This window comes from Triturus cristatus, chromosome 8 (genome assembly GCF_964204655.1).
Source record: "Triturus cristatus chromosome 8, aTriCri1.1, whole genome shotgun sequence".
NCBI lineage: Eukaryota > Metazoa > Chordata > Amphibia > Caudata > Salamandridae > Triturus > Triturus cristatus.
Window position 1 is genome coordinate 1,321,368,274 of NC_140591.1, and position 26,210 is coordinate 1,321,394,483.

The following is a 26,210-nucleotide window of genomic DNA, read 5'->3' on the forward strand; positions in this document are numbered from 1 at the left end:
TAACTTCTGAGCCGCGACTCGCTTCCCCGGTGATGCGCTGGCGACCTCTGCGGCGGTGACACGCTTCTCTGGTGAAGCGACACGCTTCGTCGATATAGCAACGGTGAACAGCTGCAGCGGCGGCACGCTTCTTCGGCGATGCGACGGCAACTGCTGCGGCGGCGACACGCTTCTCCTCGTTGCGTCACGCTTCCAGCTCCCAGCGACTTGCTGTCTGCTCAGGAGGCCCAAACAACAGTAGGCACCTCTCTGCAGGCAGAATTCCACAGCAAGGGAATTCAGGGGAGCTGAGGTGAAGTCTTGGATCCCTGAGACTTCAGGCAGGGGGCAAGCACACTTCAAGCCCTTGGAGATTCTTCTTCAAGATTGCAAAAGTACACACAAAGTTATTTTTCTCCTTTCCTTGGCAAATAAAGTAACCACTGCAGGCCAACCCGAACAGCACAGCACAGGGGCAGTCTCCTCCTTCAGCTTCCTTGGTTCTTCTCCTTGGCAAAGGGTCGTCTTGTTTCCCAGAAGTGATCTAAAGTCTTGGGGTCTGGGTCCCCATATTTATACTACTAAATCCTTTGTCCTCTGCAGGCAGAGGGGCCTGTACCTAGTCCAAACCAGTTCTGTGCAGTCCTGGAGCACTTTGTTTACAGGACTCCTTCTTTCCTTTGACAGGGTGGGCCAGGGACATCAGACGCACCACAGGAGGTGGAGCCAGCATTGTGAAAGGCGGCCAAAGCCCTATTCAGACCCAGGTGCTACTCCTCTCACCACTCTACATGCAGATAGGTCTATTCAGCCCTGTGCTGACTCACCCTGTCTCCTGGAATCCCCTAGCCCCTGTCACTCACAAAACCAGACACACAATACACAAGCTAGCAGAGGCAGGCCTTTATGGTTAGGTAAGAAAATACCTACTTTCTAAAAGTGGTATTTTGAAACACAGAATGTTAAAACCAACTTCACTAAAATATGTATTTTATCAGGCATACTAAACTCGAATTTCTACCATGTTCCCTTGGTCAGTTAGGATTATAAGGTGTTATAAACAAACTGCCCATTCTGGCCTATCGGGACTGGTAGCCTTGCAATAGTGAAATACGAAAACGGCTGTAGTTCACTACTAGGACATGCCACACACACCGGGGCATGCCCTACCTTATACTTACAATGCACCCTGCCTTTGGGCCTACCTTAGGGGTCTCTGATATGAAGAAAAGGGAAGGTTTAGGGACTGGCAAGTGGGTGCACTTACCAAGTCAGCATGGCAGTACTAGACTGCACACAGGCTCTGAATAGCATGCCTGAGACACACTTTACAGGCTGCTTCTGTGGGTGGCACAGCCAGTGCTGCAAGCCCACCAGCAGCATTTGATTTACAAGCCCTGGGCACACATGGTGCAATGTACTAGGGTCTGACAAGTAAATCAAATAACCCAATCATGGAGTCACTAATCAATACATCAATTTACAATAGGGAGAGCATATGCACGTTAGCACTGATCAGCAGTGGTAAAGTGCCCAGAGTCATAAAACCAACAAAAACAGGTCAGAGAAAATACAGGAGGAAGGCAAAAAGTTCAGGGATGACCCTGCAAAAAGGGCCAAGTCCAACAATTATGATTTGGAACTCCGAAGAGTTCCACATAAAAATAGATATCCAAGTTATCAATACAATCAACACTTAAAAGGAAAGATTCTTTTTTCGTAAAATAATAAAAGATTCATCATTACATGTTAAAAACAAGGAGGAGCAATAAAGGCACAAAATCAGTTACAGAGTCCTTTCAAAATACAAAGCTTGCGGGGGCAGATTTGAGAGTCCAATACAGGAGTTAAAAAAGCAAAAAAGAAAACAAAAAAGTACAATATGCAATAACTAGCATCATACAGGGAAAAAAGAAAGTGCAAGTGCTCAGATGTCCACATTTTGGATTGATAGGTATACAATTATACTTGACGGTAGCAGCATACAAGGAATCAAAGTGCAAGGACGCAACTATAGTACGCAATAACTTGCATCATAGAAGGGAAACAAAAAAGTGCAAGTGCTTAAATATCAAAATCTTGGGTTAATAGATACAATTGGGCATGACGGTAGCAGCATACAAGAAAAAGTGCAAGGACGTAACTATAGCATGACAAAATTGATAACAGACATATTATAGCAATAACACTTTAACAATTGCAAACTTCTAATGAAAGCTAGCCAGAAGTACAATAAGATTAGCTCTAAAGGGAACATATAGAGCCCACTACGGCTAAACAAGTCAAACTGGTTTCTTTACTAGTATATATTTAAAAATTGTTTAAAAAAACAAAACAGACCTGTTCGGAGGGGGTAGGGCGGGGGGCACAAGGCAGTTACAGGCCTCCTCGGCTGTGACAATATTGCACTTTAGGAAAAAAGGTCTTCAATATTTAAGACGTAAAGGTTTTAGTGGCGGACAAACAAATAGGACGTGGTTCAAGTCCTGTACACAAGTACCACATAAGTGACAAAGTCTTTCCTGCCTAGGAAGACCTTCCCAAGCTTCTCTTACAATTCTTAAGGAAAGTAAATTCATTCAGAGCAATAGGATTATTCTGCGCACTCAGTGTTGGACATTCCATATAACATAAGGTTGTGACTTTTTATAAATACTACTCCCCACTAGAAGATCATTATTGTGATGCTCTGTGCACAGTGCTGTATCTCTTTTACGTGATACGTCGTAAATTGATTTTTTATTTCTAGATTTCAATACTTGTTTAGGAAGAGCACCCGTGCTGACAGACTCAAAATTAAACAATTTTAAGGCTTTCTGGTAATTACTAAAAAGAAAATGTTTTCCCTTCAGGGTGTCAAAAATTTCCTCACGCATTACTACCCGTAAGGGGTTCTCAAAACTGTTCAATAGTGCATTGCTCCATCTTAAACACGCAGCCATAGAGAACACATAAGTGGAAAATAGCCCAAATTCGATCCGAATCGCCAATATGGGTGCTGCGGTATTCAAATTACACATTTGGCGCCAAATACACCCCTCTAATTTCTCGAAAACGTCCCACTGCTTGACATCTACCGTTTCACAGGCATAACTCAATGCTGGAGGAATGTTAATTTTATAAACTGATAAAACATGTGAAAAGTGACTTTTCCCGCAATGCTTATTAAGTTTGTTAATTGCGGAAGCCTGGGAGATTGCCTTACCACTGCATTGATTAATGTGACCGCTACTGGAGCATGTGTTTGTGAAAATTCTCCCTAAATATGGGTATAGCTTCATGACGGAAAGTTTATCATTCCCCAAGAACCAGTGCATATTTTTCCTGGCTCGGCATCCCCGATATCTAAAAAACATAATTTTGCTTGTTGAGATATTCATTTTTTTAAAGTAATCCTCTAAATAAGTTACCAACTCATTGAATCATCTTTGGAGTCCAATTGGAGTTAAATCTAATAAGATGGAGCAATCTGCATATAGCAGGCAGCTCAGCTTCATAGTTCCCAGTTTTTGGAGGTCCCCTTTACAAAGCCCTACCCTACTCGGCAGATCATTATTATAAAGAGAAAATAGAAGATGGGCCAGTAGGCAACCTTGCTTCAGCCAGCTATGGGTCTCTATTTTACTTGACAGGCCCTGTGTTCCACCCAATAAGAGTTGAGTCCAAGTGGAGGAATGCAATGCAATAATTAATCCAAGTAGATTCATGGGTATACCCATAGCGGCCAATTTTCTCCACAGTGTCCCACAGTCTACCTGGTCGAAAGCCGTGGAGAAATCTATAAAAGCCGCATATAACGGCATACCCCAGCTCATTGGATATTTTTCAATTAATGTTTGCAGGGCGGTGATATTATCAAAGGTACCACTATGTGTACGGAACCATGCTTCCTCCACGGGGACAAAGCAGTTTCCAAAGGCCCAGTCTTGGAGGTGGATAAGTATGCTCTTGGCAAACAGTTTTCCGGTCGCATCCAGTAATGCGATCTGTCTGAAGTTAGCAGGGGAATGTTTTGGTCCCTTTTTATATAATGGGACCACAATACTATCCTTCCAGGACGACGGAATAGACCCATGTGTATAGCAGTAAATGAATACCGGACACAAGAATTGTGTCCATGCTGCGCTGTCCTGTTTAATTATAGCTATTGGTACGTCATCAGGACTAGGCCTGGGCGAAAATTTCGTTCCGTTCGCCGAAATTGCGATAATTTGACATTTTCGCGTTCCGCGGAGAGCGCGAAAATGTCAAAATTTCCGCTTTCCGCAGTTTGGCGATAATTTGTTTCTTGCTCGCGCTGTAAAATAATACATTCTCGCGCGCGCGCGATAGCCTTACCTGAATCCCTGCGTTCGCCGACAAGTTTTCTTGATCCGGTCGCGTTCTCCATGAGATGTTGGATTGTTTTTAGCCATCTGCGCTGTCTCGCGACAGTTCGCGCCCGTAGTGACGTCATGCATCGCGCGATCACGTCTTTCTTCTCGCGATCATGCACCGCGAGACAACTCAAAACGAGATGGCCGCACCCGCGAGCAACCACATGGGTAAGTTGGCGACCCGCAACCATGCAGAAAATCTCGCAAACATGCGGAAAAAAAAATTCTGCATCTTCGCGATATTTCTGCTTGTGTGCGATAATTTTAAACATTTTCGCGATAATTTGCAAAAGTCGATTTCGCAAATTCCGCCCACCCCTAATCAGGACCCATTGCACCTGAATACCATGCCCCTTTAATGTAACTCTCAAATTCAGTACACGAGGAGGAGACATAATCGCTTCCCACCGGGGAGTCAAAGACAGAGTCTAAATTCCACCCAGCCACAGGATTTGGTGCATATAACAGAGATATATATGGTCCATTCTACATCAGGTATCAAAGTTGGTTTTGCCTTAGTTCTGCCGTCACACAATTTGGCTATTAAAGCCCAATATTTGCAAGTATCACCAGACTGTGCAACCTCTCTTAATTTTATCCAATTTGCATCATCCACCTCTCTACGCTCTGATGCCATTTTTCTTTTTCTTGCTTGTTTCAATCTATTAATTTCCCTTTGTCTGGACATTGAAGACTGCTTAAATTGTTCCCTTATCTTGGCATTGATCTGAAAATTTAGTTTGTTATCTCCCATGATTTAGCCACTAAGGGATTAGTGCTACGAACTTGCTTTTTGCTACTGCACAGTCTAATTAGGGCCAATATCCTCTCAAACCCAGAAATTGGGTTTTCCTGACTAGGGCCAGTGTTAGACCTGGCACCCTTGGCGTGGTTTCACTGACTTTTTGCCTCTACCTCCTGTGTTTTTGATGCTGTGCTAGATTTCGTTTTTGCTGACTTAGATGCTTTGGGCACTTTGCCACTGCTGATCAGTGTCAAAGTGCAAGTGCTCCCTGGGTAAATTGATGTTGTGATTGGTTCTCCCTGATTGGCATATTTGTTTCACCAGTAGCTCCCTAGTAAAGTGCGCTAAGTGTGCCAGGGCCGGTGAAGCAAATGCTACTAGTGGGCATGCAGCACTGATTGTGCCACCCACACAAGTAGCCCTGAAAAGTTGTCTCAGGCCTGCCACCGCAGTGCCTGCGCGTAGTTTGTTAACTGCCATTTTGACCTGGCCAGTGTACCCACCTTCCCTTTTCTTACACTTAAGACACCCCTATGGTAGGCCCAAGGTATCCCCCTGGGCAGGGTGCAGTGTATGGGAAAGGTAGGACAAGTACTGGTGTGTGTAACATGTCCTGATAGTGAAATACTGCCAATTTCGTTTTTTACTATTGAAAGGTTATCTTGCCCATAGGAGAGAATGGGGAATGCTCTGTAAACATTTTTACAAGCATATCTTCCCATAGGAGCAATATAGAATATTGGAGTCTGGTATCCCTGAACTCAGAATTTATTAACACATCTTTTAGGAAGGATGGTTTTTAAATTCTGTGTTTAAAAATCGCACTTTCAGAAAGTGGCTGTTTTCTTGTCCAACCTTCCTGTGTGCCTCTGCCTGGTTGTGGATTGACTGGCTTTGGAGTGACAGGGGCTGGGGTGGCTCCAGGAGTCTGGGTGAGTCAGCCCTAGGCTGAATAGGCCGATCTGCATTTGGAGTGGAGGGAGGAGTAGCGCCTGTACCTGACTAGGCCTGTGCCTGCCTTCCACAAAAGACTAGCTCCACCTCCTGCGGTGTGTCTGAAGACCCTGGCCCACACTGACAAAGGAAGAAGTTGTGCACTGGTAGAGTGCACCCAGAACTAGTTTGGACTAAGTTCAGGACCACTCACAGAAAGAGAACAAAGACATTTTGGGGCATAAATATTAGAACTGAAACCCCTGAATTTTAGATCATCCTGGAATTAAGAAGAACCTTTGCCAAGTAGGAGAGCGCAAGAAACTGAGAAGAAGGACTGCCCTTGCTGTGTGTTCTGGGGCTGACCTGCAGTTGCTATTCTGCCAGGGGAAGGAGAAGGACTTTGCTGTGTGCTGTGTCCTCTACTTAAAGGAAATCTCCAAAGGGCCTGAGGAGAGCTGGCCTCCTGTTGTGGAAACTCAAGAACACCAAAGTTTCCAAAATCTTCGCTAGGACGCTGTGTGCGTGTGTCTGGGCACACTGTGTAACCTTTGTGAAGCCTGCATTACTCAAGAGTGCTTTGTTCCTCAAGATTGCTCCTCCGACGCTGGGGACGTGTGACTGCACCGGCTGTGACCCCCGAGAAACATACACATCTTGAAAGTGCTTTGTTTCCCAAGAGCGGCTCTGCGACGCTGTGTGTGTGTCAGTGCACAGCTGGTGGCCGTTGGGAAATTTGCCGAAGCCGCGATCAACGAGAGGCTGTCACCGCAGCTGGCCCGAGTCGTCAGCAAGAATGTGATCGCCAGAAGAGGGAGCCGGGCAGGAGCAGGATCGGCTACGAGGCGTCGCCTAGCAACCAGGACACCTCCAATGCTCAGCTGCCCAGCAGTGCGTCAACGTCTCTGCCGAGTAAGCGAGGCTGCGCTCAAAGCAGGAAGGCGTTGCCCCACTCTCCCCGTGCAGCGTAGGGAGGATCGGCGAGCCAGAGTCCTGAGGAGCCTTGAGCCGGTGTCCATCTCGTCTCCCGGGTAACGCTCAGAGCCGCGCGCTCGAGCCGCCACGTGTGGTGCTGCCGGGGAATTGTTGTGAGACCTTATCTTGATTACAGCACGTACCGGCACAACAGAGAGTTGCTCTACCGGGCCCCCTTTTTCCTGCCACTGTTATTTGAGCACCTGGGGGGGCATATTTCTCTGGTAACTGACCCTAGAGTTGGCACAAACTGTTCAATAAACAGAGGAGGCACCAAAGCGTTGCAAGGGAGATCGGTGCCTATGAGATTCCAAATTGCATAAAGAAATACAGAACATGCAACGTCTATTTTTCAGAAGTAACAACCTTTTGAAAACCATATTTCCTGAACTATGTATGTTGGATTTTTGTAATTTTGGTCTTGTCAAGTTTAGATAAAGAGAGTCTATTTTTCTAAACTGGTGTGGTGTCCATTTGTGTTGTTTCACTGCATTACTGTGAGAGTTGGTACAAATACTTTACACATTGCCTTGAAGATAAGCCTGTCTGTTTGCGCCAAGCTACCAAGGGGGTGAGCAGGGGTTTTCTAGAGGGTGTTTCCCCCTTTCCCTGACTAGAAGCAAGGGTCCCTATTTGGACAAAGGTACCTACCTCTGCCAACTAGAGACCCCCATTTCTAACAGCCAGGATACACATTTTTCAACAATCCTTCTAAAACAGGGGAGGTTTTTGTTGGACCAAAAAGTGCGCCCATTAGTTCTATTATATGTTATGCTTTCATCCTTTCGATTCCAGGTTTCCAGCAACTCTAGTTCCATGTTAACATCTACAGACAGAACTCCATGATCGCTCATGTTTGTAGGCAGTACCTTAAATTGCGTGCATGCACGGAAGAATTGGTAAGATACCATCATATAGTCAATCAGAGAGTGCCCGCGTGGGCAATGAAAGGTGAAAGAGGCAGGAGAATCATCTGGGAATCTGCCATTCAGTAGCACGAGATCACAGCTTCTCAGGTTATGGAAGAGAGATAAACCCCGCCATCTGATCTGACATGGCCAGGCACCAAGGATTCAGGGATGGACCATACGTCCTCTAGCTCAGGGTTAGAATAAACCATAGAGGAGCTGTTTGAGATTTTAGGGTTAAAATCACCCACCATTAGTATCAAGGTGCACACTTCGGAGATACTGGTATTATGCACGAAGGAAAAAATTGATTCAACCAGTGAGTCAGATGCTCTCCCTGGTGGAATGTATACATCTACCAGAATAAGCGATGCAGCCTGGCCACATGTACCTTTAACTAACCTGAGTTTCAAACCCATTGAAAACTTGGAAGAATGGAGAAAAACCACAGGATATTAATTTATAGTGCAGCTAAGTAAAATGGCTAGGCCACCACTAGCGTGACCTTTAGTTGAAGGTTAGAGTTGCCAACACCAGCTAGATTCCAAGACAAGATTTTTCCCAAGAGGCTACCTCCGCAGCAAGGGGAGTTTTGTATTTTCTTTTGAACCGTTCAGCGAGCCAGCTACCCAACTCCACTTGGCCATCGCTTCATCCTGTATGGATTTATTAGATCTTTGAACATCGGGACCTATAATATTGATCTCTCTTTTTCCTGAGGAACTACCCACCAAAATGTTGATATCTTTTGGATTTATGGCACCCCTAGCGTTGAGAATCCTACTGCCTGGCTCCTGGCAGTCTATCATGTGAGATTCAAGTGGGGCCACCAGGGGTCCACTTAAGGAAATACATCTATCCCTCTTTTCCTAAAGGAAGAAGTGTTAGCCAACACTAGCATTGCAATTATCCCTGAGCTAAATGTGACTCTGGTATTTGGGTGCCCACTACTGAAATCCAGATAGACCAGCTCAATGTCTTTGCTCATTACTAATCTTAAATCCTGTAATCCTGTAATACTGCTAGCAGCTGCAGCACAGATCATCTATTGAATAGAGATGCTTCGGTATCAAACAAGGAAGCAAAGATCAAAATTTAGTTGCTTGCCCAGATCAATGTCCAGCCTATGTCCTATCACTTAACCTTAGGTCAGACCCCAACACAGACAACAGCCCAGTGCAAGGGAAAAGGTCGGAATCCCCCTCCATAAACATCCCCTGGCCGGGATCAGTCCGTACTGGAAGAGTAACCCGGCCAGGGGGATGGATGGGACATTAACCATGGCCCGACCTAGATCTGCCTCATCAGCATAGGTTTGTGTTATTGGGTTCCCCGAGTTGTGGTCTTTAATAATTCCTCGCTGCACTACATCCGATTAAGTATGCAATTTGAAATTCTCCTGTGTGTTTTCTTCACCCTCATTAGATTTTAGAATCCCTCTGACTTCCTGCCCTTCCTGCTCTCCTAATTTCTTCCAGGAGGGGTCAACTATTATAGAGGAGAGGGTGGGAGGCTTTATCTCTGGAAACCCCAAATTTTGGCCGTCCTCAAGGATTGGGGGTCTGGTATCCTTCCTACTTTGAGACGGGATTGAGATGTCTGGCACCTCAAGTGCTAAAGGAAACTGCAGTTTTTGTGCTTCGCTTAGGGATTATGCTGAATCCTGTTCTTCTTCCCTCTCTGACCTTATATTCAATTACTTTCTTTCAGTGGGGAGGCCTTCCCAGGGGACTCAATAGTGCAAGTATGTTTGTGTGCCCTTTGTTAAAGATGGTGTACACCTGTAATGGATACCTAAGAGCGGTTGCATTTGTATTGCCCCCGATACTCATGTGCAAAGTATCCCCTGTGCGTTGTTTTTTGGGGGCGAAACTTACCAGGGGACTACCTCTTAACAGAGAGATGGGGAACCCCTTATATTCCGGAACCTCAACCTGATTACCCGGACTTGACACCCCAATACTCATCTGGCTAGCCTGGGATTTTACTTCAATGCCCTTTTCATACTTGCTCATACTGGGATCGACAGAGTTGAGGTTCTGTACCCCCATTAGTATTGGTGAAAGCACATCCAGTATATGATCAGAATTCATAGTAGTTTTATCCAATAAGGATAACTATATAATATCTCAAGATTACCCCTCCCCCCCAATCTATTATCCTCTCCATTTAATACTTGCAGAAAATCATGTGCCCATTTATCTGGTGACGCCTCTGACACCTCCAGATTAGACAAATCAAATGAATGCACACAAGACACACCGGACGGGGTACTACTGTACAGGGTTGGCATGCGAGGGCAACTGACGTGAGTGTCCGATGACAGTCTCTGCATCCACTCCCTTGTAATTGGCGTTTTCAAGTTGGCCTCCAAAACTTTCCAACGGTAGGCCAAAGCTTGGCAGGGTGTAATCCTCCAGACCCCCGAGTTCAAGGCTGCAGTCTACAGTCTGTGGCATTTGTTGACCAGAACTCTGCTCAATATTGCTCAGGGGGCTAGATTTACCAATCAAGAATACCAATCCTGCTAGTGGAGATAACCCCTTTGCGGCTAAATTTGTTTCAGAAGAAACCTCAACATATTCCAGAGGCATATCCATTTCCATCTCAGTATCTTCTGCCACTATCGGTAGGGCACTTCCATCAATGGCCTGTGTTAATTGAGATTTGGAGGTTACTCCGCCAATGTTCCGAAGGAGAAGTTTATGGGAAAGTGGAATTGACAGCTCGGAGAGAGCAGGGCAAGCTTCCACCTTGACCTCATGAACTACACTGGAGGCCACTCCCTGGGCCTTATCCTTTGCCAATGTGCATCATAATAAACTCCTCACGCCCTTCTTGAGCATCCACATCAAAGAGGAATGGGATTTCAGGTGTGAGAGGTGACCCCGGGGCATCCTACGCCTGTTGGTCCTAAGTAACTTGAGTGGACTAGATTGATCAGAGGTGCGTTTCACTGGCCCTAGATGGAACCCTGGCGATCCTGCGGGTGATCCAGAGGGAGCGGTTGAGCGCCCTGAATGCAGGCACCTAGAGGGCATCACCAGTGAGTAGATTGAGTTTGTAGGCTTACAACCACTGCTGCAGTGCCAAACTAAGACTGTCCAACTGGGTGAGTTCAGCTGGATATACTGATTGTGCTGAATAAACCGATTAAACTTGTCTCCGCTTGCCTCATCAACCCTACCACTGAGTGGGAGATACGCGGGTCTTACCCGCAAGCCGCACACAGACCTAGCTGGACCACTTCAGCAAGAGGCCTGAGCTCTGTTGGTGTGGTCTCAACTCAGCTCAACTATTAGGTGGTTGCTCTTCATTTTGTGACCATAAATATCCTGGATTCCTGGTGACCAAAGCCGTATCTACACCAGGGATGTCGCTCAGTATGCTGTTTTACTATATCTCACCTTTGATGCCCTTACTGGTATTGGAGTATTGGACTCCTGGGACTGGCGCTGAGCGCCATGGACACAACCCTCTGTGGCCTTTGAGGCCTCTTCAATGTCTTTCAACGGCTCTTTATGAGCCCTTTGTGAGCCTAACCCAAAATGCGATGTACGATGTGTGGCCAGTACAAATTAAACTGATGAGAACTTCACTCACCCTCGAGCTCCAGGCTTGCTCAGAGTTGAATGAATGGCAGCAGGGCTCTCAGGCGGGAAGCTTGCCATGCCCAAACCCCCCTCTTACTCCAGCTTCAACTCTGAGTCTGTAGCAAGTGGTGGCAGATGAATAGTGGCAGTGACAGTGAGGGGGAGACAGTAGGCTGATATGGGACTTTTTTCAGGCAAGGCAAGACACCGTGCCCCTTGTTCCCCCCTCACACTGAGTAATGGTGGAAGGAAGCGTCGACCTCTCATTTCTCCCCTTGCAGCCCTCCTGCAACTACGGCGCGATAAACGCCCGCAAGCGGGTCCTGGCGGATCCAGGTGATGAAGTGCCCAGCCGCCCCAGCTCCCTGCAGCTTAGGGAAGCCGTTAGGTAGATAGGTAAGCCACCTGCAGAAAAGGCGGTAAAGCTGCGAAGCCGAGCTGAGTTGAGCCGAGCTCTTCCGTGGCTCCTCCTCCACCTGCAGAGCCCGCCTCATGTTACGCGAGGCAAGTCAAGAGTCAAGTCTCCCAAAGAGTTGCTGTGTCTTGTATTGTTCTGCGGTGTAATAACTGATTTTATTTTGTGTTCGGTTATCAAACTTTGTGAAGCCACAAATTGGCCTCTCTCTAATATGCAGGGTATACAGTGGAGGCTGCCGCCAATTGAAACTGGCAGTTAGGCCGGGGGTTTGAGAAATAAAAATCACTTACCTGCCGCTCCGCTGCCAGCCGCCTCGTTGCTCATGCTCCTCTCCTCCTACGGAGGTTGATGGGGGCCTAAAAAGCACAGGCATCCCACACAATACAGACGCTGCTCTCATAGCATGAGAGCAGCAGCTGGATTGGTTGGAGCAGTCCTGTTTGCAGCTCATACAGTGCCTGGGAGCCAGTGGCGTTTCTCCAACCCGGCTGTGGAACACAGGTGGGTTGGAGAAACATAAGCGCATATGTCAATTTGGCCAGCTTAAGACGGCCGGTCAAACTGACATGCGCACTTATAAGTGCACACTAGTCCTCCCTGCCATGGCTCGGCCCTGCCCCTCCCACTCTCATGAAAGAAGCACAGACAATGTTTTATTATTGTTTTATTTATCATCTGCTGGCAGTGTAGAGACGCTCCTCTACCATTACGGTGGAGCCGCCCCTGTGGGTATAGCATATGGCGGACTATACCTGCCCCAAATAAACAAGTTGTAGGTCTTTCTGAAAGGTGAGCGGAATCCAGAAGCTGAGCACTTCATTGGGCAGTACTACAATTTTTATCTGCTCCGTATTTTTTTATACTGTGGATAAAAACATTTTTCAAACTACATATTATGTCATTTCTTCAAAAACACAAAACCTGCCTGTATAGGAAGCACTGGTGAAACCACACAACTCTCCTACTTGTCTTAATTTACATGTTCCAGTCTGTCTGATTTGTGTGACATTCTTCATTGAAACCCAGTTTCTATTTGGGTGATCCCTCTCTAGATTCCTTTTTGAGGCCGCAGTAAAATTTCCATTCACGGATTAATCTCGATAAGTATTTATGAAAAGACAGTCCACAGCAGAAAATACTTGTTTTTGTACTTGGAAAAGGCTTTTACACACCACGTGTGCAATTTGGGGCTCCATGAAGAGAGCGGAGACAACCACAATGCCCAGGTATTTCAGTTTTCACATGACCAGGGCGACCATGTTAGCTCAAGGAATTAAGCAGCACATTGGCTACCAATTTATTGCTGCAGACATCTATCAACACAAAACTCCTTGTTACATAATTGGTAATAAATTGTATTAAAATGTGCTTCTATTGATTGCTTCCCTTAGCTCAGAGTTTTTTTTAACAATGTGAGTGGTAATGGGGGCTCTAAGGAACTGGTTGGTGGACGTCAGGCACCCTATTGCATAAATGGACAGATGCACGGAAGCCAACAGACAATGACAACAAAGGACATAATGCAACACCCTGACATGAAAGAAAATAAAAAAGATGGACCATTGGTGTTTGCGGACCAGGGGCTGTATTACAAAAGTGCCCCAGGGGGAGCAACAGGTGTTTGCGCCCACTTTGTGCGCGCCAGGGCACTTTGGTATTACAGAAGGGGCAGCAGATGCTTGTGCGTCCCCTTCTGTAATACCGATGGCGGTGGGGCACTTAAAGCGCCAGCGCTATCATCAGAGGGCGTTCCCTCATTTGCATGGTGGTGTGACCCCATGCAAATGAGGGAATCCATTTGCCTCTTTGCCTCTGTCATATTACAGAAGTGAGCGTAGAGGCAAATGAGCTGTCAGGGGGTGCACAGACAGTTATGTTATGTTATAACACTTTATTATGCGCACCACTACCCGGAGGTGTCTAGGCGCTCACGGTCTCCAAAAATTGTGTCAGAAAAGCTAATTTCTAAAAAGCCATGTTTTGAGCAGTTTCCTGAATTCAAACAAGGAGGAGGTCTTCCTGAGAGGGAGCGGAAGGGCATTCCACTCCTTAATAGTGTTGTAACTGAAACTCCTTCCCCCCCAATTAGTCCTTTTAATTCTGGGGGTGAGCATCAGGATGGCATTGGCTGAGTGAAGCGCTCTGTTGGGAGAGTACCAACTGAAAAGATCCTTCAGAAATCGTGGTCCTTCTCCGTGCAGGGCCTTAAAAGCTGTGCAAAGTGCCTTAAATTTGATCCGCTGGCCGACTGGTAGCCAGTGCAATTCCCGAATGCCTGCACTAATGGACTGATATTTAGGGGCATCCAGGACCAGTCTAGCCGCGGCATTCTGTACTGCCTGCAACCTTCTGAGTAAATTGGATTGCAGATTGATGTACAGTCCATTACAATAATCCAATTTGGATAACACAAGGGAGGTCATCACAGTTTTTCTAGTGTTTATAGGAATGAAAGGCAGAATTTTCCGTACCATTTTAATAGTGAGAAATGCGGAAGAGGCCACCTTTGAAACTTGGGACTTCATGTTGAATTTATCATCTATAATGACCCCCAAATTCTTAGCCTTGGCCACTGGTGTAGGAGTAATGCCCAGTGTGTCCCGCCACCAAACTGATGACCATTGAGGGGAGAGGTTACCAAATAGCACCACCTCAGTTTTTCCTGAGTTCAGCTTAAGGCAGTGCCTGCCCATCCAGTCGCTCACGGAGACCATACAAACATGAAGTTTGGTTGAATAGTTGATGTCCTTATCCACTGCTGAGCTGACCAAATGAATGTTGTCAGCATAAGAGGTCGGACATAGGTTAAAACTTCTAATCAGCGCCTCCAGGGCAGCACATTCATCCTAATATGGTGCATCGCCCTTGTTTGCACTGGGCGCACCTTTTAAAAGGTGTACCCAGCAAAAAACTGGGTAAATGCGCCTTAGGTATGAGACGGCCACAGAGCGGCAAATTAGCAGGGTTAACAGAAATTAAATCTGAGGTTAATAATAAATATACAGCGAGGCGAATGGATGGAGGGAGAACTGGAGGAAGAGAACTACTTAAGAAAAATACTGCTCAGAAATCATAGGTACAACCAGAACAAGGCTTTGGGCAACCTCCATTGACCCTCTCTGTAACAAAATTGACATCTAAAGTATCTCTGAATTATAAGCAGCTCAGAAAAAGGCACAATGGAAAGATTCTTCTTTGCTGACAGATATTCAGGGTAAATTTGTGAATATATAAATGTAGGAAATTGGGTTATTTGTTGTGCAGGATGTGAGCTTGTGCAAGCGATAGTCCACAATTGTATTTTTACTGGAAACCAGGCTCCCCATTGTAACACTGGATTCTCTCAGGGTAGCAAAGCAGAGCAGTTCAAGGCCTACTCAGGTGAGGTGATGTGGGCAAGTAATCTCCATCAACTGGCAAGCAACAAAAACAGTCAATAAATTATATAATAATTATTGTCCAGTCAGCGCTTTTTCCATCAAAAAGAAAAAGTATATTTATCACACAAAATTATAAAATACTAAACAATAATTTACAAATATATACACCAGGTAGATGGAAGTACCTATGGTGACGTCCTCAAAACACTTGTCACCCCTGTTGGGTGCTGAACCCCATAATTGCAATGCTTCCCCACTTGTAACTTCGCTATGTATCGGGGCTGTCATTTTAAATAAGGCAGTCCTACTGGATTTGTCCAGGTGTCACCTACATTAACATATATCAGGCATGCCAATTGGCTTTGCTGAGAGGTCACCACATTTATGAAAACAGTAGTCACCTGGTAGGTTTCATCATTAAAGTCAATGAAATTGATAACCATACTGAAATGCATTCATTATAATCATAAGCACTATATTGTTTAGCAATAAAATTATTAATAAAGCATTGTCATTAAAACAACCATGTGTTAGAGCCTTTCTTTAACTTTCTTCGAGCAATATAATGCAGTTATAGGATCAAGCACTAGGGGTACTGACAGTCTATAGTCATAAAGCCAAATCTCCAGCTCAAGTAGTGCTTCAAAACAGGTAAAGCGTCTCCCTAGGTCATGCATCCTATTAACTGGGAGGCATATGGTCAGTTTTTATAGCGTCTTCTGGGTGGGGCTTCTGTGTTCCTTGCAACAACTTCCCAGAACTCTGAAATGTTGTAATGGTGGTGCTCCTGCCCCTCCTTGGGCCACCACGAGGGAGGAAATTTGCTCAGACCAGCCCTCTCAGGAAATTGTGGTTCATGCCTTGGCCAAGAACCATGAAAATGAGCAGCTTTGCCTTCTCTTGTAGCCTTACACTTCATGTGTTTCTCTTTGTTTTTTGTTTTAATCTTGAGAGGCCCCCATCCCAACCAGGGAGCTCACATTCTCACATTACATTTGAGGTGCATTGGGGTCCACTCCTGCCCTTCCCAGCTTACTCCTCGCCAAGTTGACTCTGTGCGGTGATGGCGCAGGGACCAACATTTTCTCGTTGCCACCCGCTGTGAATTTAGATGCGAAGAAGGCTGCAGTCCAGCACACTTTCCCCCAAGGAGATGGGTACAGGGGATGGGAACAGCCCCTTGGTCTTTCCAGCTTTCATTGCTAGCTCCGGTTCTATGTAGTGGGTCCTGGGGATAGGATCCCAGGACCTGCTATTACTATTCCAGTCATAGCAGGGCATCTTATTGTTTGGGTTGCATAAACCCCCAGGGGTCCCTGGGGGCAAGCAACATTCAGGAGAGGGGGGCCCACCCATGTCTGCTTCCCCAGGGATTTCACATGATCAATGTTGTGCTGGCCCTGAGCCCACGCCCACCCCAGGGGTCTTTTTGAGAAGTAGTAGCAGAGCCCCATGCATTCTGTTTTCTTTTCAGGCATGCTAAAATGGCAAGTTTGTTCAAAGGGTCATAACTTGGGTGCATGTGGACCGATTTCAAAGATCTTTACCTCATTTTGCTTCTGGTGGTGAGCTCTAGCCACTAGGAGCACTTTCAACATGCATGCTGGTGCTCCTCTCCTTCTGATGGAGGCTTCTTGCACAGCCGATCTACTATGAGTCACCAAAGCACCATTCTGGCCACACTGTCAAGCATCAAAACCTCCTAGCTGTCTTGACGAGCACTTGAGTTGGCAGCGGCATGCAGATATTCTCCCAACTGGTCCTCAGGCGACATAAGTGGGTCAGTGCCAATGGCCCTGGAGAGATCCATCTGGTCCTCAGGTCAACTGCAAATAAAGTCCTTTGTCCATCTTTGATGGGCTTTAGGTGGCTTCTCCTTCCACCTGCCAATAATTCTGGTATCGTCGCTTCCCAGGTCCAGGGTCTTCTTCTCCGTCCTTCCCTTGAGCAAGGGTTTATAAGTGGGGGTGGAAAGTTCTAGATTCCAGACACCCCTGGTCAATCCTGGGATGCCACATCATCCCTCCACCCTGGCCCAACTCTCCTACAGAGCATTCTGGGACATAACAATATGACACTGTCAAGTTTCTCTGTGAAGGGCTCCTCTGAGGGTCGCTGATCCATTTCTACCTGACATGGCTGCCAAATCCCTTCCCATCAAAACTTCAAAGTGTAGTCCCTTCTCTGTGGCTCCAAATGTCTTAAACGTCCTCCTTTGTACAGAGGGCCTGGGCTGACCTCACCCAGGTGCAGTGTGACAGCTAATTATTAGATGCAGACTTCCCCCACTCCCCTTTCTACTCTCAGAAACAGGGTTGAGCACTAATAATTGCTACCATTATGTGGGGAAGCCTTTGTTCCCTCTGCTGAGGAGCAGTGTAATTAACCTGAACCAGGTGGTGGGACAAAGGCTTGGAATCTGAATAAGAGCTGAGCCAGAAGAATGTGAACATTTTTGATGTCACATAGGATGTATATGTGTGTTATTGGAACCTGCAAAATCAAACTTGGTGTGTATGTTTTACCAAATGTTTTACATGTTGCTGGACTAAGTGGGGTTATACTGCACCCTAGGCAAGTTTCACCTATAAGTATAATACAGTGAAAGCAAGCAGATTTTTCAGTAAACTCTACTGACCTATCTAGGAATGCCCACTAATATTATAAGGCCTACCTCAGGTCAGCACCTTACCTTGCAGAGTCCCTTCTGTGCCTGGCTACCAGTTATTCAATTATCGGGCTGCTCAAGACACTTATCTCACATGCGCAGCTCACACATTTGTGTGCACACATGTTACAGTGTAACCAGCTCAGTGACCCTTACTCCCTAGCAGCACTGAGGCAGCTTTATCTTAAAAGGCAGACACTGACAGTGAACACGGTGAGTCCAGTTACCATAAATTTACCATGAGTGAGACTCAGATAGTGAAACTCACTCGCAGTAAAGGTCCAAAAACTGGGTGATCAAAAGCGAAAAATCCTGGTGGACTAAATGGGCAGAACCCATTTGCAAAAGTAATCCACAAAAGACCTGAAGCAAGCAAAGAACCCTGGAAAATGTATGGCGGGCTAAACCTTCACTGTGGCCTCTCAAAAGAGAGTGGAAGAGCAGAGATTTTTAATTGGTTTGGTAGTACTTCAAAATAACTCTCAAACTGAAAGGTGTGAGAGCACAGCAAGAAACCCAAAACATGGTTAGGTGAGGGCTGCTAAATGTTGAAAAATACATTTGATGACATGTTTTGATAACCCAATTGTTTTCCTTGAGCACTGAGGTGCCAACTAGAGAGAGAGATGCTCAGAAGCTACACAGCACACGATTAAGTCTGAAGCAATGTACGCAATCATATACAGTTGCTTTTTAGGTTTTGATTAAACTCGAACGCTAAGCAGCACATTGAGGTGAATATATTGTGGCTGTTTACCAAAATGAAGAATTGACACACACTGGGAAAACCTAATATCTTGCTGCAATGCAGTCTACCTGCAGATATTAGCTTTTCCCAGTGTGTGCCAATCATCCATTTTCCACCTGCAAATAAAAATGCAAAAGAGGACTGGCCCCTAATACGTTTTCTAGCAAGGGGAAACCTCCAAAAAAGAAACACTCATACCAGAGGATAAAGCTTTGTCAGCAATTACTAAATTGTATTGGAGCTTCTTCCACTGGCATGAAGCAGGAGAGCCCTCCTCCCCTAACTGCCAAAGTACACCTGAAGGCCTCCTCACCCGAGTGCGCCTTTCTTACTTGGCTGGTCTACCTGCCACCAGGCATTGACACTTGTTTTGTTAGCTAAACCAGGTGCAAACTTTATTCACTCACACTCTCTCCCTGAACTCCTGCATTCTCCCTTCGCCCTCCTTTGCACAGTGTTCTTGCTTGCTTCCTTTTGCCTGCCCTAGGCAATCCAGGCCACCTCCCTCCTCAAAGCCATCTGAGGCATTCACATCCATCTCTCTCTCCTTCCAGGGATCCTAACTGGGAGTAGGAGTCAGCTGTGTGAGGGAAATGAGCACCAGACTGGAACAACAGAAGGAGTCAGGACAACAACATTGAGCAGAGGGTAAGCTTCTGTTTTGTGTGTTTGTGTGTGACTGTATGTGTGTGTGATGGTGTGTGTGCGTAGGTGTGTGTTTGTGTGTTGGTGAGTCTAATTGTGTCAGTTTGTATGCCTTCATCTGTGAGTGTGTGCATTTGTGAGGAGAGTGTTCCTGGTCTGTCCATGGCTCACTCTGGTAAACACCTGGCCCTGGCATAATGACAATAATACATAGCAAATTGTGGACCTAAATAAGATGATGCCCATTGCTCAGCATTGGTAAAATGCTGGCCCTCCAATAATGGTGGTTATTTTTGGCAACTGGCAGGCATCCATGGGATGTTGCCACACTGACCCCTCCTCCCCTGTAAAATAATAGCCCTGGTACAATGGTGGTAATTCTTGGTAGGTTTGGGCATCTCGGGGATGATGACCATCCACACCCCGGTAAATCAATCAATCAGTATTTGTTAAGCGCTGCTTATCACCCTGAAACGTATCCAGGTGCTGGGGTGCGGTGAGCCGTAGTCGAAGGGCCAGGTTTTTAGTTCCTTCCTGAAGTATGTGAGAGAGGGGGAGGTGCAGAGATGGATGGGGAGTTTGTTCCAGGACGTAGTGGGGAGTTAGGAAAAGTAGCGACTGCCACTGCAGTTCAGCCAGATGTGGGAAATGTGCGTGAGGGCAAGGGAGACAAATCGAAGATGTCTGGTAGGCTAGTGGATGGTCAGGCGGTAGCTGAGGTAAGCAGGTCCGGTGTTGTGGAGGGCCTTGTAGGCATGGGTGAGGAGCTTGAACTGGCAACTTTTCTTGCACGGGAGCCAGTGGAGGTTTCTGAGGTGTGGGGTGATGCTGGCTAGTTTTCGGGGGTCGAGGATGAGTCTGGCAGTGGCGTTCTGTATAGTCTGGAGTCGTTTGAAGAGGTGGGTTGTGGTCCCAGCATAGAGTGCATTTCCGTATTCCAGTTGGCTGGTGATGAGGGCTTGGGTGACTGTCTTCCTGGTGATGACGAGGAGCCATCTGAAAATCTACCGAAGCATGTCGAGGGTGTGAAGGTAGGAGGATGCTACTGCGTTGATCTGGAATTTCATCAAGAGTTGGTTGTCCAGGATGATGCTGAGGTTGTGGGCATGGTCGGTGGGGGTGGGAGCATGGCCGAGTGCAGGGGGCCACCATGTGTCGTCCCAAGGGGAGGTGTTGTTTTCAAAGATGCGAACCTCTGTGCTGTGTTTCAGGCAGGTGGATTTCATCCAGTTTGCGACGTTGGTCATGGCATTCTTGAAGTTGCATCTGGGGGTGCCAGTGTCTTTCCTCAAGGGAGAGGATCAATTGGGTGTCATCAGCGTATGGGATGATGTTGATACCATTCCTGCAGATGATGTCGGCCAAAGGGGTCATGTCGGCGTTGAAGAGGGTGGGGCTGAGAGATGGTCCCTGGGGAACTCAGCAGAAGATGTTCTTGGTGGGAGGTAGATTCTTTGTGTGTCCTGTGAGGAAGGAGGAGATCCACTTGAGAGTTTTCCTTTGATACCGACGAGGTGAAGTCTGGTGATGATGGTGTGGTGGGATACAGTATTGAACGCCGATGAAAGGTTGAGGAGGATCAGGGCCACCGACTCGAGGATGGCTCTGATGTTGTTGGTTGCAGCTAACAGGGCAGTCTTGGTGCTGTGGTCGGAGGGGAAGTCTGGCTGGGTGGGATCGAGTAAGTTGTTACCTTCCAGGGAGTCGGTCAGTTGGCGGTTGATGGCTTTTTTCAGGACCTTTGGAGGGAAAGGGAGCAGTGCGACTGGCTGGTAGATCTTGAGCCCATTATGATTGGCAGAGGGCTTCTTTAGGAGGGGTTTCACCTCAGTGTGTTTCCAGACATCTGGAAAGGTGGTGTTGGTGATGGAGGAGTTGAGAATGGTGGTGAGCGTGTCACTGATTTCCTTCTGTCCTAGGTTGGAGATGTGGTGGGGCAGGGGTCAGTTGCTGCTCCAGAGTGAGTGGAGGTCATGATCGCTGTGGTGATGGTCGTTGTGAGAGGGGTGCAGGCGGTGAGGTGGCTGTGGTTGTCGGTGTCTGTGAAGAGGTGGTTGAGGTTGGAGGGCTGCTGGTAGAAGTTGCTGTGGATGTCTGTTATCTTGTTGTGGAAGTGGTCAGCCAGGGAGTCGCAGGGGGCTTGAGTTGGGCAAATTGTGGTCTCGGTGGTGGCCGGATAGGTGAATTCTTTAATGATGCTGAAGAGTTCTTTTGTGTGGTCAGTGCATGCCTCTAGGCGGATGGTCCTTCTTGGCTTCCTCGAGGGGGTGGTGGTTATTGCTGATGGCTGCTTTGAGGGTGGTGTGGTTCAAGGGGATTTTGTTGGCGTACCATCGTCTCTCAAGTTGTTTGCATCCTTGTTTGAGGGTCTGGAGTTCAGGGGTGAACCAGCTGAGGTGTTTGGTGGATCTTCTGGTGCCAGACAGTGATGTAAAATACTGGCAATGACAAAGTGGTGTTAATTATTGGCAGAATGTGCCCCTTATGAGAGGATACTCATTGCTCACCCTGGGTAAAATGCTTGCCCTCATACAATGGCCTCTCTGTCATAGTGATGATTCTGATCAAATGTTGTTCATTCTCAACATATTGTGCACATGTATGGCAGAGTGATGTCCATGTGTGCCATACTGTTACCTCAGCTAAGTGGTTGTAATTCTTGTAATATGATGAACCTCCACGTCACAGTGATGGTTTTGGCAGTATGCTGGCAATCTGTGCCTTATTGTAGGCATCCATTGCACAATGTTGATGATTTTTAACATAAATTAGGAATTCGCAGCACTCATATCTGCTTTAATGTTAGCCCCTGCAATTCAGGTAATTTGTGACATATTGTGGTCATGCATAGCAAGATAATGCCAAACCTAGAATAATGTGAGCCCTGGCTAAATGGCTAAATGGTGGTAAACCCATGACATATTGTCAGATCAAAGGTACGATAGTGCCAAGGCACAAAGACAATGAATTTTGAAGGCATTAAAGATCAAGCAGGCTGAGCCAGTGTTCATAAACGTATGCAACTGTAAAAAATGTTGAAAATATGTGTCATTGTTGGTGGCCTGGCTTTGGTGGTATTGGCAAGACGAAATTTACTGCACCTGTTAATGCTTGTTCTGATGTGTTAGGAGGCACAACAAATGCAGGAAACTGGCAGCTTCGAATGATGTATTAATAAATTGCATTGAATTAAATCACATTAAAGTGAATGGTGGAGCAAACAGAATGATGGATGTAAATGAAAAATTAAAGATGGAAAGGAAGCAGGTGGCGTAGAACAATCTGCTTTGAGATGATCAGTGATGTGAAAGTATCAAACCCAAATATTCTACCATAAAGTACAATTACACTAATGGTGCAAGAGACAATCAAAGTAAAACCTCAGAAAATATGATTAAAAGAACGCTCCCTTGTTAGAAATGGGATCCCTGGTCAGCTGAGATATGCACCCAGGCAAGGCAGGAACCGCCACTCTAGACAGGGTAAGCTAGATACACACTAAAAGATAACCTGTGCTCACCCGCTTGGCACAGAGCTGTCAGGCTTATCTAAAGAGGTACTGTGTAAAGTATTTGTTCAACACACATACACAGTAACACAATGAATTCACCACAAAAAGACTCCATACAGGTTTAGAAACATAGAGAATATGTATAAGAGTAAAACAAGACCAAAATGACAAAAATCCAATCAGTAAAAGTTGAGATATGAATTTTTAAAGATTAAATGCAAAACAGTGCAAGTCACTAGCTGTCAAAAGATTACTTGTAATCGCGGGAGACCGGTGCAAATCCAAAGTTCATGTAGACCGCGATGGAGGGCAGGTAGGCAAAACGACCCATGCATGGCCCACTGAGAAAGTACCTTGAATGGAGCAAAGCGTCAATTATGAGGGCACGATGTGTCGATCTTTTCCATGCAGCCGGGTCACTGCGTCATTGTCGAGCTTCACTGAGGTAAAGGCAATGCATTATCGTCGAGCCGCGCAGAGCGTCACTATCGGGCCACTCAGGCTGTTGAACCTCTGTTGTCAAATAGCCTCTGTTTCGGCGTCGTAGGGCGATGCATCAGTTAAGATTAGTGCAGTGGTGACAATGAATCGGTTTCGCAGTAAAACAGCAGCAGAACCTACTTCTGAGGCCCAAACATGGAGAGGGCACATCAGGCAAAGGCAGGAATCACTGTAGGCAGAGTCCAGCAGCACCAGCAGAATTGCAGGAAGTCTTTTGTGTCCCTGAAACTTCAGAAAACAGGATGCAAACCAGCAAGACTTTCGGAGAACACTTGGAGGGAAGGCAGAGTCTAGCTCTCCTTCAGTGGAGTTAGGGAGCAGCAGGACAACAAGCAGAAAAGCAGTCTTTACAGAAAAGCAGTTCAGTTGATCCTTTAAGCAGTACAGCAGTTCTTCTGACTGGGGTTCAGTTCAAGAACTGTCTGACTTTAGGGGTTCAGAGACACAGTACTTATACCCCAAAGAGACTTTGATGTAGGGGGTGACTTCAAAGCAGCTCTCTAAAGTGCACAAGGATCCTTTTCAACCCACTCCTGTCTGCCAGGCTAACTGTGTGGGGGGGGGGGGGTACATCAGTGCTTTTTGAGTGAACAGGACACTACCTATTGAAGTGTAAATGTCAGCCCCTCCCAGTCCCCCCTGCCCATGAAGACCCATCAGAATGCAAATGAGTGCACAGAATGAAGATGAGCCTCACCTTCCTGTGTTTGTGGGTGTCTAAAGGGAATGCACTTACTGTAGCTGCCACGTGTATTGGAGACAGGATGTCAGGCACATACAGTAATACGTGCAGAGAAATGTCCACTTCTAAAAGTGGCATTTCTAAAACAATCATGCTATATGCAACTTCACCAGTAAGTGGGATTTATCATTACCATTTTAAAGATATGAAACATGAAAAGATACTCCTCTCTAATCAGGGATTACAGCTTAAAAGTGTATTAAGGAATCCCCAATGCTGGCCTCTGAGAGAGGTAGGCCTCACAGTAGCGAAAAATGAAATAAGCTGTCTGTCACTACCAGGACATGCCAAACAAAAATACATGCCCTATCTTTTCGGTACATTACACCCTGCCCTTAGGGTTATTGAGGGCCTACCTTAGGGGTGACTTGTACGTAATAAAAGGGGAGTGTAAGGCCTTTCAAGTAGTTGAAAATGCCAAGTCGAAGTGGCAGTAAACTGCTCACACAGGCACTGCAGTGGCCGGCCTGAGACAGGTTTGAAAGGCTACTTCTGTGGGTGACACAATCAGCGCTGCAGCTCCCTAGCATCATTTGAAAAACAGGCCCTGGGTATATGGTTTATCACTTTACAAGGGACTTACCATTACAACAAATATGCCAATCAGGTATACGCCAATGCCATCATGTTTAAGGGAGAAGAACATGCACTTTAACACTGGTTAGCAGTGGTAAAGTCCTCAGAGTCCTAAGGCCAACAAAAAGAATTAGCAAAAATGGAAAGCAAAAGGCAAAACGTCTGGGGAAAGACCACCCTAAGGATAAAAGTTCTAAAACCCCATAGCACTCTGTTAATACAAAGGGCAAAATGCAAAACGAGATTCAAGGCTGCACATGCACAGGAAGGTAAACATGTCAAAAATGTAAAATGTAAAAGTCAGATTAAGATGGACTACAGAAGGATGAGGTCAGTGTAAAACAGTATCAAATCTGTTCACAGTAGAGATTAGGAAATCTCATGGCATCGCAATTTGTTCGCAGGTGAAAATACAGAAAGTAAAAAAGAAAATTTGATTATTTCCTGCAGCATCTATTACAGAGCTACTCCACAGACTCTTTCAATTTAATTTTACTTATTCAGACTTAATCGGCCTCCGACTTTCTCGTCAAAATCTAGTAATCACATATTATACAGACCAAAGTTAAAAACTAGATAGCATTTTAATTTGAAGGAGATAACTGTACAAATGTACTAAACTATAAACTATATACTTCAGCATCAAATACACTATGATGCTAAAGTGCAAAAGGGTTCATGGAAAGTTTTAGAGGTTTGCTAAATTCTGTCAATTAGCCTGAACTCTTCAAGGTGTTTCCATATAGGAAAAACCCTTTATTTTCCTTTAGTGTTTTATTGTTTGGGAGGGCTTTCGAGTCGGCTCTGATGGGTCAGAAAGGAAAGAATGGTAGAATTGTAACTCAATAGAAATGAGATGGCAAGTGGAGGTATATAAAGCAGTATATAAAGCAGTATATAAAGCAGTACAACAGTTACTGTATTTAAAGCAGTAGTATAAATTGGATGAAAGAATTGATTGGAAATGAGGATTAGGGCTAGATGTAAAAACATTTTTGTGTTCACAAATGGCCCAATTCACAGAATCAGGATCTTTACGACCGCAAAAATGCTTTTTCTGATGTACAAAGCCCAAATCATGATTCAGTAGCTTCTTACCGAACCGCAATTTGGGTTTTGCGATTCAGTATTTGGCAGGGTTTTTTTGAGGGCATCCCTTCCTAATACAGACCAGCATTGATATGTACAAATGTTTTGAGATCAAATAGCAGTTGCTAAACATTTGCAATTTGCCCCAACTCAAAGTTGGTGGGAACCCATTTGCAAAAAGGAAGGGGTGGAGCCCTTCCCCTTTGAGAATTGTAGGAAAAATATTTTTGACCACTGCCTACTCTTAAAAAACAAAACGTCTTCTTTTAAAACGCATCTGCATTAAAAAAAAACTGCTTTACTTATAAGAAATCACAGAGATGGTAGTATGCTGCCCCAAGCAGGCCAACATTCTTGCGATGGCAGTGATTCATAGGTGGTCGCAAATTGCAAACTACCTCATTTATATGTATGAGGTAGGTC

At 45.8% G+C, this 26,210-nt stretch overlaps 1 protein-coding gene across 2 annotated transcripts in view; it reads right to left on the reverse strand.

The window, feature by feature from the left end:
* The window catches only part of LOC146805739 (stomatin-like), a 475,458-nt gene that overhangs the window by 275,604 nt on the left and 173,644 nt on the right, over positions 1-26,210 (reverse strand). The window lies entirely within an intron of this gene.